Source organism: Macaca thibetana, chromosome 16, assembly GCF_024542745.1.
Source record: "Macaca thibetana thibetana isolate TM-01 chromosome 16, ASM2454274v1, whole genome shotgun sequence".
NCBI lineage: Eukaryota > Metazoa > Chordata > Mammalia > Primates > Cercopithecidae > Macaca > Macaca thibetana.
The window spans coordinates 46,605,097-46,620,057 of NC_065593.1; positions in this window are offsets into that span (position 1 = coordinate 46,605,097).

Genomic DNA, 14,961 nt, shown 5'->3' on the forward strand with positions numbered 1-14,961 from the left:
CTGAGATTATAGACGCCCACCACCATGCCCGGCTAATTTTTGTATTTTTAGTGGAGACGGGGTTTCACCACGTTGGCCTGGCTGTTCTCAAACTCCTGACCTCAAGTGATCTGGACAGGGCAAGTATTTTTATTCCAAATTCATACCATTTGAAACCGAGGCTCAGAGGTCAGGCTACTTGCCCATGCTCACACAACTAAATGGAGAGGTTGGAATCTGAGCCCAGCTCTTTTGACTCCAGATGCCAAGCTCTGCCTACTATGCCATGATTCAGAAGTGGAGACAAAGTAGCTGACTCGATGCGAATGTGTTATCCTGAGACATGACCCCTTTGTGCGGCTGATTGCGTTTCTCACCTGAAGTAGTGTAAGAAGCTTTCTGAAAGAGGATAAGCTATGATGTGATGAGTTCAGTTCTCCCTTCAGTCCTTTTTTTTCCCCAGCCACCTAACAGCATCTCTAACCCTGGCCAAATACTACACAAGCACAGGTTGTTAGCAATAATTGCCAGCACCTGTCACAGTGCCTGGCATTTAGTAGGCACTCAACAAATGTTTGTTGAGCCAAATAGAATTACCTAGCACTAGCAAAAGCTCTCAGTCTGATTACCAAGGCACACTGGTAAAGAAGTGTTCTGGGTCTTCATGACTTCTCTCTCTAGTCCTGGAGAAACATTCAAATTACAGGTCCTCCAGACAAGAATTAGTGACACCATCTTTTTAACTCAAAGGACAGATTTTCAAAACAAATTATGTTGTCTGTTTCTCTCTGTATCCCGAGCAGGACTCAAGCCAGGAGCCGCAAAAGCCTGAAGTTGATGAGCGTGGAATTTACATGCTTACACTAGAAAACAGGCTCTGCTGCATTTTCTTTGACTGGAAGCATGGAGTGTGGGAAAAGTTAAGCACGTTGACTGAACCCAGTTTGGAGCCAGGGGTCAGCAGAAGGAGACTGTTGGGTGGCAATAACTGGGACTGCCTGTTAACATCCGCTAATGTTTGGGGCTTTCTCTGAGATTGTTGATAGGAAAAACCTGAAGTTAACCAGGCAGGGGATCTCAGTGCATCAAACAGACACAGGGCTGAGTGGGAAATGCCTAGTTTTCTTGCTGCCTTCCCCAAGAGGGCAGAAATGAAGCAAAGTTCTGAGGAGAGTTGAATTATTATGCTGCAAGAAGTTTTCTGAAGATCTGGGTTACGATGATGGATCCCATTAGCAAATTTGACAGCTATCCACTCCTCCTTGCATTTTAGCATCTCAAGCCAAAATGTAAATGAAAGGAATACACTGTATCTCAGAGGAAGCTATCAATCCTTACCCTCCCTGAGTGGGCACAATCTGAGGGTTCTTCTACCTGGGTTGGGCTGGTTTTGCTGCTTTACACACATACTCTCATCCAACACTCTTTGTGTCTGGTGAAGTCTGTGAGCCATCAGACAGAGAAGTCTATCATTTTACCTCCCTTTGTGTGCATCAGATCCTAAGCTGCTGAGTGAGGGACGCCTACATGCAACAAGACACAATGTGGCTTTTGATCATATGAAGATTGGAGAGGCTTGGTTCATCCTTGCCCAACTTCTTTGGCAATCAGCACAAGGACTTTTTTCCTTCTATATAATGATCTGGATAGGCAGGGATAATATAATATAATATGGTATAATATAATATAATATAAATGACTTTTTTCCTTCTATGTAATGATCTGGGTAGTCAGGGATTCAGATCTTCTGGTACGGGTGGGAGAAAGCCTCCCTTTGCCTTCACCCTGCTCAACTTGTTTTGGCTATAGGAAATCTAGCCTTGGCATTTTCTAAGAGTTAGGTCAGAAAGGAAGAGAGTACTAGGCTGGGAGTGGTGGCTTACGTCTGAGACATACTAGGCAGGGAGTGGTGGCTCATGCTTGTAATCCAAGCACTTTGGGAAGCTGAGACAGGAAGATCACTTGAGCCCAGGAGTTTGAGACCAACCTGGGTAGCATAGTGAGACCCTGACTCATTTATTTAACTTTAAAAAAAAAAATTAAAATAAAATAAGAGAGTACCAGCTTCAGGGTATATCTATTAGATATGTCAGTTTCCAGGGGTTGTTTGCAGGGATGTAAAACCCCATTCTTATTCCCTTTAATTCAGCTGGTTTGTTTGTCTCATAGCATTGTTGGGGGCAGGTAGGTTTCTTTCCTGTCCTACTATTCCTCCCACTCAGATCTTCTACTCCAAGCTATTTTCTGGTTCATTCATTCATCCAACACATATGGGACAACAATAGTGTGCAGACCACCATGTAGGCATGGGAGAGAACTGACCACTTCCTCCTTGGCACCCCAGTGTTCCCTATGCAGACTTCTATCACAAAACTAACAGCATTTTATTGCATTTATTTGATATGTCTTCATATATCTCCCTTTAAAAGACAATACACAGCTCAAGGGAAGGAATCATACTAGTATTTGTTTTCATCCTAAGCGTCTAGCCAGGGTCTGGCATGTGGGAGATATTTAGTATATGTTGACTAAATGTAATGAACACGGAAGGTTGAGAGGACAAGGACGAATTAATCAGAGAGATCCACGTTTTGGAAAGAAAATAGATCTAAGTTCTTTCTGTGAGTATCTTGGGCTTGGAGAAAACTTTTCCCAATAATCCTGGGTTTGGAAATTTGACCTCTTCAACCTTGACATTGCTACAGCCTCAGCATGGTTGCTGTGCTGTTAATAGTGTCACAAAGATATTTGACAGGACTGAGAACAGTTGATATGTCATCATTTTGAGCACCACATAGGGCATTTATCAGTGACAGAACATTACTTAAAACTGTTGCAGCAATGCGTTTTGTTAGTTGATTTGTAAAATTATTAATATACCTGTTATATATTTGTGTGCATTTAAAAAACACTTTATTAAGGTATAATTGACACACAAAAAGCTGAACATATTTAATGTGTACAACTTGATTAGTTGTATCTTTGTGAAGCCTTCATCACAATCAATGCCATAAACATATCCACACCTGCAAAATTTGTGTGCATTCTTGAACAGAGCCATCCAATGTTAAAAGTGAAAATACCATAGAAGGGAGTTTGCCCCTTTCTTTTTACAAATGAGGAGTGGGAGTTCCAGAGACTGAGCAAGGGTGTATTACCAGCTAATGGAAGAGCTGGGATTAGAGTCAAGGCCTCCCAATTCACAATAAAGGCTTAGAAACCATGGAGAAGATGGCAGTGGCTGTGTAAGAGTTATTTCTCTCTTATTCAGGGGACTTGAGCATTTTTTCCTAGTTCCTATACACAGAGGCATTCCTTTCTCTTTCTCTCTCTCTTTTTCCTTCCTTCCTTCCTTCATTTATTTCTATTCCTAACATTTACAGTATGGAACACTTATGGTGCAAAAGGAAAGAGTTTATACACATTCTCTCACTTAATCTTTTTTTTTTTAGATGGAGTTTTGCTCTTGTTGCCCAGGCTGAAGTGCAATGGCACCATCTCGGCTCACTGCAACCTCCACCTCCCGGGTTCAAGCGATTCTCCTGCCTCAGCCTCCTGAGTAGCTGGCATTACAGGCACCTGCCACTATGCCTGGCTAAATTTTGTATTTTTAGTAGAGACAGGGTTTCGCCAAGTTGGCTGGGTTGGTCTCGAACTCCTGACCTCAGGTGATCCACCCACCTCAGCCTCCCAAAGTGCTGGTATTACAGGCATGAGCCACTATGCCCAGCCCTCTCATTTAATCTTCACTACAACCCTATGAAATAAACATAATAATAACAACAACAACAGTTATTATTCCCATTTTACAGAAGAGGTACAAGGAAGTTAAACAACTTGCCCAAGATCCCAAAATCAGTAAATGGCAGGGTTGGAATTCAAACCCAAATATGTCTCACTGCAGAGTCCACACTCTTAACCACGGCTCTATAATTTTTGTTTTTTTGTTTCTTTCTTCGTTTTTAACACCATTACTCAGACTTCAGCAATGCCCCACTATGGAGAACTGGGCTCACTTGCGGACAGAGGAATCACCCTTGCTAAGTAGGTGCCAGACTCCATCCTATTTTGTATACATCTCCACTATAGCTGTTTGTAATTATTTGTTTTATTCCCATCTCTTACATGAGAGTAGAAGCTGAAGAAACTGTGTCTTTCAAATGAGCCGGGCGTGGTGGCGGGCGCCTGTAGTCCCAGCTACGCGGGAGGCTGAGGCAGGAGAATGGCGTGAACCCAGGAGGCGGAGCTTGCAGTGAGCCGAGATCGCCCCACTGCACTCCAGCCTGGGCGACAGAGCGAGACTCTGTCCCCCACCCCCAAAACAAAACAAAACAAAACAAAACTGTGTCTTTCATCATTGTATTTTCAACACCTAGCACAGAGAAGGTGTGTCATACGTGCTGAATAAATGAAGAGATGAATGAAACCCTGACACAGCTCCCAGGGTTATCCAACACTAACAGAACGACTCAGAGCCTCTGAATTGGAGACTTGATCCACTACATCTGTTCTCTCGGCTTGGTTTCCTTGTGGGAGAAAGAACAACCTCTTTCATGCCCTACCAAATACAAATGTCAATAGATAATCTTCCAATCTCTGAAACCAGAATTTGGCCTATGTACTCCTTTGCTGGGTGCATTTTGGCCTAGAGGCATGGCATGGGCAGTGAGGATCGTAGCCATAGAACCCAGGGGCCATGGTGCCTGACGTATCACTATGCACACATTCGATGCGGGAAGATGGCTCTGCTCTCTGGGGGTAATGCAGAGCCCTTGGGGAGGTCTGTGCATGGGGAAAAGAGCAGTGGTTGTGTGGTGCCCCTCCCCATTTCAGCAGTACTTTGATGTCTGAAGCCAGGAATCAGTTTCCTTGGTGGTTTGGCTGGACCTTCCCAAACCATGAATGACCTAACCTGGCATCATGGGCCTCATAAGAAGATTATAAGGCTTATTGGTTGCTGAAGGCTAACTTGTTTTTGTTTGTTTGTTTTTTATTTTGTTTTGTTTTGAGATGGAGTCTTGCCCTGTGGCCCAGGCTGGAGTGCAATGGTGCGATCACGGCTCACTGCAACCTCTGCCTCCCGGGTTCGAGCGATTCACCTGCCTCAGCCTCCTGGGTAGCTGAGATTACAGGTGCGTGCCACCATGCCCAGCTAATCGGGTGTGAGTGGCTCACACCTGTAATCCCAGCACTTTGGGAGGCCAAGGCGGGTGGATCACAAGGTCAGGAGTTCAAGACCAGCCTGGCAAACATGGTGAAACCCCGTCTCTAGTAAAGAGGCTAACTTGTTATTTTTACACAAGACTAATTTCCCCAAATCCAGTTTCCTTTTACACAAGACTAATTTCCTTCTCCCAGTTTCTAAACTGGGAAAAGGGTCCATGGCACTGGCCCTGATGTCTGACATGAGCCCCTGTGGTGCCCACTCTGATTCAAAACCTCTGTGAGGGAAGGCGCTGGTCCGGGGACCATATTCAGGTCCCTGTAGGGTTAATCACCTCTGCATTGGGTCTGTTTAGATGCTTCTAGTCAAAGCCTGATAAGCCCAGCGTTGGACTCCCCACACCCAGCTCCCTTTTCCTGCGAAGGGAACTGATCAGACCCAGGCCTGTCTAGCCAGGGTGGCTTGCCATCCAGGTCTTTGCCCTTTCTAATGACATGAGAGTCCAAACTCCCATTGGGAGACAGGCCTACTGTCCACAACCCTCTCCAAGAATGCACTCTCCCATGGGAAAGGGCATGGGCCCTTCCACCCTGAGCCCCCAAGAGAGGCGCAGACAGTCACAGGAGCGTAAAGAACGGTCCCCATACTATAAATATTTCTCAAATGTCTCCTGTAAATCTCCAGATGTGTCATCAGGGCATAGGGAAGAGATCGTGAATTAGTGCCGATTAGAGACCATATTCTCCCAGAGGAGGGCAAGTCTGCCCGTCAACCGAGCCCCACTTGGCTGCCGGGACCACCTTGGAAGGAAGCGTCTCCTGACAGCTTTCCTGGCGGCTGCCCCGTACCCTTCCGGGGCGCTGCGAGCTCTGGGAAGCACAGACACCATTTCCCCTTTGCCCTCCTGCCCTTTGTGGTGACAGCTCCCGGAGTCGTCCCCGGGTGTGCCCTCTTCCGAGGTGAGTGGGGGGACAGGGAGCGCGCGGAGGGAGAACAGAGACGTGGCAGCAGCAAACTGCCCGGGCGGATGGGTGATTTATGAAGTGCTGAAAAGCATCTTCGAAGCTGTCATTTATCTTACAGCTCTCAGCCTAAATAAACATTGAATCCGCCTAATTATAGTTACAGTGGAAACACAACACCCGAACCTCCTCGCCAGCTCTGCCGGCCTGGCTCCGGCGCGGCTCCACCCTATGCCTGGCTCCCGCGTCGACCCACAGCTGCACCCTAGCGGCGGCCTCTGCGCCCGCGGCTCCCGCATTCCCGCGCGCCTCTCCGGGCGCCCTTTCGTCCCTTCTCCCCTCTCCCTCTCACTATCCCACGCAGGTACAGTCCTGAAAACAATTTCGGTCAAGAACAGAGGCACTATCTCCATCCTGCTGGGAAACTGCACCTGCGGCATTCCTCCAGCTGCGGTAGGGGCTGGGGCTGGAGAGGACCCTTGGCCTGGACGCTCCCACTCTTTCCCAGTCCTGGGATTCCTTGGGGTGTGGTCAGCTGGTCTAGCCTGGCCCAAGGGTCTACTGCAAGGGCAAGGGAACTCTCTCTTTGCCAGATCAGGAAAAGCAGTGGGGGTGAGGGGTGGGACTGGGAGGATGGGGGTTGGTGGTTAGGAATCACTTAGGGTAGAGAAAGGAGGACATCCTTTTTGTTCCCTGGTGATTTTGTGTCCTCCCAAGGAGAGAGGAAAGGTTCCTCCTGTTTGATGGTCCTTCCTTTCTCTATTTCTGTTCCTGGCCCTGAACTTGGAACATCCCTTCCTCTTTGACATATGGGAGGCATCCCGTCTTTAGAGATTCTTCTAACCTGGACTTCAAAGTGAGACAGGAGTTGGGCAGGACTTATTTTGCAAGGTACAGGTCACAAAGACCCATCTGATAAAATGAGGTGTAAAAAAGCTGGCCAAAACCTACCAAAACCAAGATGGTAACAAAAGTGAACTCCAATTATCCTCACTGCTCATTGTACATTAATTATAATATATTAGCATGCTAAAAAACACTCTACTAGTGCCATGACAGTTTACAAACACTATGACAACGTCCGGAAATTACTCTATATTGTCTGAAAGAGGAAGGAACACTCACTTCCGGGAATTCCCCCACCTGTTTCCTGGAAAATTCATATGACCAATAAATAACCATAAAAATAGCCAACCAGCAGCACTTGGAGCTGCTCTGCCTATGGAGTAGCCACCTTTTTATTCCTTTACTTTTTTTTTTTTTTTTGGAGACAGAGTCTTGCTGTGTCGCCCAGGCTAGAGTGCAGTGGTGTGATCTGGGCTCACTGCAACCTCTGCCTTCTGAGTTCAAGCAATTCTCCTGCCTCAGCCTCCCAAGTAGCTGTGATTACAGACACCCACCACCACACCCAGCTAATTTTTGCACTTCTAGTAAAGATGGGATTTCACCATGTTGGCCAGGCTGGTCTAGAACTCCTGACTTCAAGTGATCCATCTGCCTGCCTCGGTCTCCCAAAGTGCTGGGATTACAGGCATGAGTCACCACACCTGGCCTATTCTTTTACTTTCTTAATGAACTTTCTTCCACTTCACTGTATTGGCTCACTCTTGAAGTCCTTCCTGCATGAAGTTAAGAACCCACGTGAACCCCAATTTCCCAAATTTGGGGTTCCAAAATTGGGGTTTATCCTGTGACAAAAGCAGAGGCAGATGCTTCAGAAGCAATCCGACTTCGATGCCCCAGAGTGGTTCTGAATGAAGCCATCATCCACTGGGTCTCCCTCTCTAACTTAGTCTTTGTCCTTGAGGAGGTAGAGCTTAGGGCTTAGGGTGAGGGCTGGATTTGACACAGCAAAAGCATCCAGTTATTCTAACAACCATGGGACTCTTAGTCCTGTGCCTGATGGAATCATAGTCCCTGCAACTCTGCAGAAACCGGTTTCCTGAAAATGAGAATTTCAGAGCCCAAGGGGTTGCATCAACAGGGGCAGATCTAGATTTCATCCACATGGTATTAACTTACATGCTAGCATATAAATTACACTAGGCATATAACTCACCCCTAATTTATTGCTGTCTTTTTGGGTGTGCAGGGTCTTGTTCTTACAGACAAATTTAGAGATCTAATAACAAAGTAAAGAAGGAATCCTCAATGGCAGGTGTAACCTGAGTAGCCTCCTGGAGGATGTGATTTGGAAGAGTATAAATAAAAAAGGGACTGCCACCTACAAGTTGAATAGGAATGAAGAGAAGACCTTGTGGAAAGAGAAACTGGAAGTGAGCACATAAGAAAGGACAGAAGAGGAAATAACTCTCCCTGCTCATTAAGAGCCTAGGCTGGGAATTCTTAATCCTGACTTTACTTCCGCACTCACCCCTGACTTGCTCTATCAGAGAGTTATGGAATGTAGTCCTGCTTCAGTTCCAGCATTGAAACCAAGCCAGAGCAACCGAGGCTGTGAACCCACATAACTGCGAGGGACTTGGGTAGCTGGGTTCAGGCGAGAAGCTCTGGGTTTGAGCTTTTCCATGACACCAGCAGCCTCCCTGCTAGTCTATGTGTCCCTTCCCTCTCCAAAGAGCAGGATTTGCCCACCCAAATCTAGTCTTCTCAGCCTAGTCTCTGAATTCTATCCCAAGGAGAAAGGCAGGGCCTTTTCTATAGTATACATCAGAGTGTAACAAAAGAGAGGTTTTTTTTGTTTTGTTTTGCTTTTTTTTTTTTTTTTTTTTTTCCACTAGTTACACTACTGCTTATCCACTAAAGTAAGATAAAAATACCTGTTCCCTGCCTGGCTCCCAGAGCACCAATTCAAATGAATGAGGATGTAAAAGCTCATGGTAAGAAAATCTCTCCCTAGGTAGTTCCAGATGAAAGAACAGCTCTTTAGCACTTCTAGTGAGTTAGACAATGAGGGCTCTTCTTATAGCCGGCTGGGGTAATCTCTGCATTTTTTTTCTTTTAAATAAAAGAGAGGCATGAAACCTCAGTACAGTTGAGTGACTTTCCAGAAGTCACATAGTAAATCACTCTTGAAGACTTGATCCTTTGTTTATTGGATCACAAATGCATTTTAAGAATATTTGGTTTGCATTCACTCTTTGAAGGCCAAGGCAGAAGAAAAGCATGTTTTAAAATGACATGCCTACAGGTAGATGAGAAAATACTTTTTTTTTTTTTTTTGAGACGGAGTTTCGCTCTTGTTGCCCAAGCTGGAGTGCAGTGGTGTGATCTCGACTCACTGCAACCTCCGCCTCTCGGGTTCAAGCGATTCTCCTGTCTCAGACTCCTGAGTAGCTGGGATTATAGGAGCCCGACACTATGCCCAGCTAATTTTTGGTATTTTTAGTAGAAAGGGGGTTCCACTATGTTGGCCAGGCTGGTCTCAAACGCCTGACCTCAGGTGATCCGCCCGCCTTGGCCTCTCAAAGTGCTGGGATTACAGGTGTGAGCCACTGCACCCAGCCGAGAAAATACATTTTTAATAGAAAGGGGAAAACTCCCCTGATTTCTGCTTTGCTGAGTCTCTTTAGGTTTTGTGGGTCTTTCTGCCTTTCCAATGTTCTCCCCTTGCACATTGATTCTCCTTTTTCTTCCCCCCTGTTTCTTAGCAGTCCAGTCAGCAGTTTTGTCCCCAGGATGCTTTTTTTTTTTGCTGCCAGCCCTTTCCTGCCAGCCGACAGGGCCTCCCCACCCTCCTGACTTCCTCGGTTGATCCTGTGCAGAAGTCGATAGCTTATCTCCACGCAGCAACCAGAAAGTGAGACAGTGAGAGCAGAAGCCAGCAACCCTGAGCATCTTGGGAAATGGCCTGCTGTTGTGAGCAGCTCTGTTCCCTACCCACCCCCACCCCCAAGTAAAGATCACCCACAGATACATTTTGCCTGTCTCTCTGGTCTGTGATCCTACAATCAGAGGGGTCACTGGATTGGCAGAGAAAAAAGAAAAGGTGCTGGATAGCTGGGGGTGCACCACATCCCCTTGTCTTTCTGATGTCTATCTCAAAGGGAGTTAAAGTGCTGGTTTTGTCTCTGATGTGCTGTGCAATATCAGAAAGGTCACTCAGTCTCTGAAACTCCAATTTCAGTAGGCAGGTAGGCTCCAACCATAGTGGCCTTTATGTATTTGAACCCAGGTTCAGAGCCCTAGCATGTCCCAAGGAATGGAAAGTAATTGCTGTTTCCAGTAACTTCTGATGGGGCATGCCCTTACCCCCAGCGCTTCCCTCTTCTGTCACTCTGTTCTGCACTCCAGTGGTTAGACAAGGGCATTTTGTCCCTGGCAAGGATTTTCTCACCTGGAGTCCTCCCGGGTTCAATTTTGAGAACCCCTGGGAGTTAGAAGTACATTTTTCATCAATTCTTTTTTTTTTTTTTTTCTTTTCCAGATGGAGTCTCGCTCTGTCACCCGGGATGCAGTGCAGTGGCACGATCTTGGCTCACTGCAGCCTCTGCCTCCTGGTTCAAGTGATTCTTCTGTCTCAACCTCCCGAGTAGCTGGGATTACAGGTACACGCCACCATGCCTGGCTAATTTTTTTGTATTTTTAGTAGAGACGGAGTTTCATCATATTGCCCAGGTTGGTCTCAAACTCCTGACCTCAAGTGATCCACCCACCTTGGCCTCCCAAAGTGCTGGGATTGCAGGTGTGAGCCACCACACCCAGCCCAATTCTTAATCTAATAAATATTCAACTTCTCTGCTAGAAAAATATTTTCCATTCCCACAGGCAATAAAAAGTAGAGAAATCCCTTCTGGTTTTGCTTCAGTCTAAGTCAGTAGTTCTCAACTGGGAGTGATTTTGTGCCTCTTCATTCACCCAAACACAGGGGACATCTGTTGTCATCTGGAGGCATTTTTGGTTGTCACAACTGGGAGGGGGTTGCTATGGGCATCTAGTGGGTACAGACCAGGGATGTCCCTGAACATCTTACAATGCACAAGTCAGCTCCCCACATCAGAGAATGATCTGGCCCAGAATGTCAATAATGCTGAGGTTGAGAAACCCTGGTCTAAGTCATCATTAAGCAAGGTCCTTGATGGAGTTTTGGGAGCTCACAGAATGTGGAGGTGGCATGGGCTTGCCCTCACAATGCTCCTGTATAATCTGGGCTAGGAGGCATCTTGTCTAATGAGAGAGACACAGTTCTTAATTTTGTGCTTGAGGAGTTTACAGTCTAAAGAGAATTGTATAGAAACATGATGCACTTAACCAATATTTATCCATTTAACATGTATTAATTGAGCTCCTACTGTATTCCAGGTTCTAGGTATGGCACTAAGGATGACCTAAATGAGTTCCCACTCCATGCACCTGGGAAAGAGTTTTCCTTCCCCTCAGTCCTGTTTCCATTTACCACAGTGGGCAAGTTTTGGCCAATATACTTGTGGGTGGGAAGGAAGGATATTCCAGAAGAATAAAAGTAGTATAAAGAGATGCTAGACAGCTGAGTACTTACAACACAGGGTATATTATGAACAGCGCTTAGAAAAGTAGAAGCCAAACTTGTGGGAAATGAAAAAAAAAAAGACTTGAGCTTCATTGTAAGAACAGGAATGCCTCCTGGAGTCAAGAAGGCAGCCCAACACTGGAGATTCTGCTGAGACTTGAGACGGGTAACTGCGGTCAGACCTGGGTCAGGTGATTGGAATTCTCTCAGTTGCATAGACTAACAGGATTTAACATGGACAGCCCTGCTCTTCAACATGCTTTGGAGCTCACAGCAAGTGTTCTGTGAACATGGCAGAAAGAGAGAAAGCTTAGCAAGCCCAGTGCAGACTGAAGTGCTCAGTTACTCTCATATGGAGATCTTCCTTCTTTGTATCCCTTGCACAGTGGAATTTGCCATGAATGATGGAAAAGGAGGATCCCTGGAAAGTTGGGAGTAGGTCAATACTTGATTCTGAATTGTCCTTCAGGAACTTTAGGGACATGAGCAAATTCCTTTTCTCATGAAGTAGGATGCAGAAGAAATAGGCCTTATATAGGATTATTACATGCATTCATTTGACATTTATTAAACACCCACAATGTGCAGGAATTATTCTATGTACTTCATAGGTTTTGTTTTGTTTTGTTTTTGTTTTTCTTTGAGATGGAGTCTTGCTCTTGTCTCCCAGACTGGAGTGCAATGGCACGATCTCGGCTCACTGTAACCTCTGCCTCCCAGGTTCAAGTGATTCTCCTACCTCAGCTTTCCGAGTAGCTGGGATTACAGGCACCTGCCACCATGCCCGGCTAATTTTTGTATTTTTAGTAGAGACAGGTTTCACCATGTTGGCCAGGCCTCAACTCCTGACCTTAGGTGATCCACCTGCCTTGGCCTCCCAAAGTACTGGGATTACAGGTGTGAGCCACTGTGCCCGCCATACTTCAAAGTTACAAGGATACGTTTGTTCATTATTCATTCATTCACTAACAGTCATATATTGAACTCCTCCTATACGTCTGGTGCCATGCTAAATGCTTAGATACCAAAATGAAACAGTCTCCCTCTTCAAGAGTTCATAGGAAACAACCAGTTCTTAAATTTCAACCATGTACCAGGCATTGAGCCAAGAGCTTTATGCACATGATTTCTTTAATACTCACAATAACCTCAAGTCTATTTTATAGATGAGGAAAATAAAAGCCCAATCAGTTTCAGCCAACATTATGGTTATTCTTCCAAAAATTGATAATAGAACTACCATAGGATCCATCAGTTCTACTTCTGAATATATATCCAAAGAATTGAGGAAGTCAGGGTCTCAGAAAGATATCTGTAACTGCATGTTCATAGCAGCATTATTCACAATGACCAAAAAGTGGAAGCAACCCAAGTGTCCATCTGTGGATAAATAGGTAACAAAATGTGGTATATCCATACAATGGAATATTATTCAGCCTTGAAAAGGAAAGAAATTTTGACACGTGCTACAACATGAATGAATCTTGAGGACGTTATGCTAAGTGAAATAAGTGATTCACAAAAGGACAAATACTGTGTGGTTCCACTCATGAGTAGTCAAATTCACAGTGATGGAAAGTAGAATGGTGGTTGTCAGGGACTGAAAGGGAATGGAGAATGAGGAACCATTGTTTAATGGGTACAGCTTCAGTTGTTCAAGATGAAAAAAGGTATGGAGACTGGTTGCAGTATAACGTAAATATGCTTAACACTGCTGAACTGTACACTTAAAAATCATAAAGATGGTGAATTTTATGTTGTGCGTATTTTACCACCATTAATTTTTTTTTTAAAGTTTAAGCCATGTTACCCAAGTCTGATTCTAAGATCCCATTAGTTTCTTTCATCACAGAACAACTATAAGATAAGGGGAATGTGATGTTAGAAGTATAAGCAAGGAATAATTTACTAATGTGTTACCCTTTGCATCCGAAGATAACAGCATTACTAGTTCTCTTTGGGCAACTGTGGCTACAAAGAGAGGCAAAAGCCAATAGCCCCTGAGTCAAGATTTAACACGGTTCACTGAGTCTGATGGAGTTAGAGATTCAGACTTGTCCTTGCTAAGTCTTTGTTCAGGAAGATCTTCACCCCATCTCCCTTCTCACTCACATTCCTTTTTTGTCCGCTCAAGTGACCTCTGCAACTGCTCACATCCAAGAACAGAGATTCACTCAGGATGGAAACAAATATTCTGAAGGCAGAAAGTGCGAGCCCCCATCAAATTTTGAAGGAGGCCAAGTTTATCTTTCAGGCCTTGGACTTTCATTTTCTGCAACTGGCACCTGGCTAAGAGTCATGACACTTGAGTTCTAGCATCCTAAGCCATACTAACTTGCTGTATGATGCTGTGAAAGATGCTCCTCTCTGGGCTTTGGTTTCCTCATCTGCAACAGGAGGGGTCTGGCTCATGATCACTGAAGCTTCCCCTCCAGCGCTAACCTTGTAGGAGTTTTGAACCATTTGGCCCCTTAACTCCATTCCCTCACCAGGCTCTCTCAGAAAAACTAAATTTCTCTTTCAGCAAAACTGCTGTGGACAGGGTCTGATAAATTCATTCCCACAGAGGCACATTCTCTCCCACGGTATTTGCATTTCCATTTGGATCCAGATGAAAGGGAATGAGACTCTCACTTAGGAATGTCTTTTGATTCAATGAGCAATGGGTTTTCTGAAGGGGCAGGGTGGAGGTGGGGAGAGGGACTCACCCCAAGCTGCCAAATAGTGAAGCAAGCCCTGGGCCAGGACTCAGCCCTCAGGTGGAGATCTTGGTGCATCTCTCCAAGCAGGCCCTTTTTGTACTGGCCCAGGTGTGAACCCACCATGCAGCCTCCTCTTTTTTCAGGGGCTCTGCAGGGATGCTGGCAGCCTCTCTGTCCCTGGAGAAGAGACTTCCAGCTCAGATACCAATGAAGTCATCGAGATCCGTGGTCTGAGCTGGAATCCGGAATCTGGCAGGAGGGCCCACGCGGCAGCTGTTTGTGGTTTCTCTTTTCCTCTGAAGGAAAGTCTGAGCAGATGATGGCCTAGGTGCTGCCTGTTTCCATGTGAGGGAGGAGCAGGATGTGGCTGCGGATCAGTGGAACAGGAGGGCAATTGGCAAGCAGAGTCTGGGTGATACACAGGTTACTTATTTCATGAGATGAAAGATCCCAACCTCTCCTAGAGAACTTCCTCAAATCTGCTTTTGTTCTCGGGAAACCTCATTTCTTCCCTAATATTTATTCATGAGGATTTTTGTTTTCAGAGACTTCGAGGAGCAGCTGCTTTGGGTCTGAGGGAATTCATTCCACCGCGAAGACAGCTCTTCATCTTCGGCACAGCTAGGCTCCTCATCAAGAAACATCAGCACCTCGGAGGGATGGGCCTCCAATTCCAGCGGGATGAGTGTGCCGTTGTGGAGAACT